The 2190-nt window shown below is 43.4% G+C and overlaps 1 non-coding gene across 1 annotated transcript; it reads left to right on the top strand.

Moving 5' to 3' along the window:
* The first annotated feature begins 296 nt into the window (after positions 1-296).
* Positions 297-429, top strand: LOC111813895. Its single transcript, XR_002819022.1, has one exon. It is a non-coding gene; the product is annotated as a small nucleolar RNA SNORA69 (small nucleolar RNA).
* The last annotated feature ends 1761 nt before the right edge of the window (positions 430-2190 follow it).

The following is a 2190-nucleotide window of genomic DNA, read 5'->3' as shown; positions in this document are numbered from 1 at the left end:
TTTGTTTAAAATGAGCTGCCAGGTTTCCTGGGTCTTCTAGACGCTGGCACTGGCCGATGGTCTTACATTATACAGTGGTGAGAAAAGAGGCTTGAACAAGTGAGCTGTGTCCATGAGTGTCAGTTTTTTTCCATGTCCCTACCTTGGTGACAGTGAACAAAAGGAAAACTCAGTGCCTAGTGGAGTAGACACCTGCTCTTAGCAGTATTAGTCCTTGTTCTGTGATGTCCTAGAGTGAGGAAGGAGTTTATGTATGACACAGAATTAGCATAGTGGAATGAATTTTACATGTATTGAAAGCAGGTTGCAATTACAGTGCTTCATTTTGTGGAAGTACTGTCATTATCCTGCTGAAAGAAAAGGCTGTGTTGATTGTTTTTGATTTTGCCTCTGTGAGGGTAAAATCACAGCATATTGACATGGACAGTTGAGGCTGCTTTACCAGTCACTGCTGCTCTGGAGAGTACATGTAGCAAGTCACTCCTTTATTCTGAAAGTTCCAAACTTCTTAAAAGAAGGAAACCGGGAACCCTTTGATTTTTATTGTGGCCAGGCTGGATGTAACCCTCCGCTTCTTCTGTGTAGGTACAACTCCAAGAGGAGACACTGGAGGAGGACCAAGCTAGGACTGTGAGGACTTGCACATGAGCTGCGACCCATTTACCCTCTGGGAGGTCACAAGACGATGTCATCTTTTAATCATAGTCAAGACAACACTGAATAAAGTTTTAAAAATAACCATTGCCCGGACAGTGGAATATACTTAATCAGGAATCTTATTTCTTTTTTCTGTGATGAGTACTATTAAGTAAATAAATTTTTGAAACCTTAACTTTCTCCCCTACCAGATGCAACAACACTGCCCTACAGTGACAAAATGGTTCTCTGGCTACCTGGTATAGAAGTGTGCTTGATGCAAGGTACTGATGTCTTAAGTTTTATTTAATTGTAATGAAGTTTAAATAGTGGCAATTACTTAGCTTGTAGGGGCCTTTGCTGTGGGCATAGCTGAGAAGGCAAGTGGCAGGCGGGGTTTTCCACATGTCTTAGGCACTTTCTCAATGCTGAGAATACCTGACAACCACAGTTAAAAGGAGAAAAGATTTATGTAGCTCATAGTTTGTATAGGTTTTTTTACTGTAATCAGTGGCTCCAAGGTAGGGTGGCACATAGCAGAGGAGCAACAGTTCATGGCAGCAAAAACAAGAGCTGAAGAGGAACATGAGCCTCTTTTCTGCCCTTCTATCTTAATCCAGACTACTGGGATTAGGGCAGTGCAAATTCAGTCAGTGGACTGATCCAGCCATCATCCACCCTTAATCCTATCAGTAAACCATAATATAAGTTAACCACAAACTAGATTCAGCCACCCTGAAAGAGCCTCATCCAAAAGGACATGGGCTTTTGGGGGGGGGACATATACACAAAGCATAACAGCAAGTGAGGCCCCACTAGGAGGTTCAGATGGCTAAGATTTGTCTGAAAGAACCTCTGCTTTCCAGAAGCTTAAAGAGTAGGCTTCAGAGTACCACATGACCCAGAAACCTGGAAGCTTGGAACACCCCTTCTATCAGCCCCTAGCCTTCAAATGTGTTCTCTGGTAGTCTTGGTCTCAGTCAAAACTTGAGTAAACAGCCCTTGGTGTTATTCAAGCCCAGAGCACAGACATTTGGTTGAATGAACCAAGAATCATGGGAATTTTAACCATTTTGGTGTATTAGAAATAATTGGGGGCCAGGGGGATAGCTCAGTAGAATAAGTGCTTGCCTGGCAAGCTCAAGGGCCTGAGGTCAATCCCCAGTTCTGCCAAAGAAAAATAATTGAGCCAAGGGGCTGGGTTTATAGTTCAGCAGCACAGCCCCTGCCTGACAAGTCCAAGATCCTGAGTTCAATTCCCAATACCCTCCAAAAAAAATAACTGGGCCAGATGGTACCAGACTGGAACAGGTCTTATCAGGTGGTGTCCCATTTTACGGTGAGAAAAAAAGGTTATATAATCCTCATTCCTGCTAATAGCAACTTACCACAGTAACCATGATTCAGTTTTTTTCAGAACCAGGGATTGAACTCAGGCCCTTGCACTGGCCAGGCAAGTGCTTTCAAGATACATATATTTTTATGGTACCAGGGATCAAACTTGGGACCTTGTGCTTGCCAGGCAGGCACTTAAACCACTGAGCTATCTTCCTG

The sequence above is a fragment of the Octodon degus genome, unplaced genomic scaffold (assembly GCF_000260255.1).
Source record: "Octodon degus isolate 3935 unplaced genomic scaffold, OctDeg1.0 scaffold00236, whole genome shotgun sequence".
Lineage (NCBI taxonomy): Eukaryota > Metazoa > Chordata > Mammalia > Rodentia > Octodontidae > Octodon > Octodon degus.
This window is presented reverse-complemented; position numbering and strand designations above follow the sequence as displayed.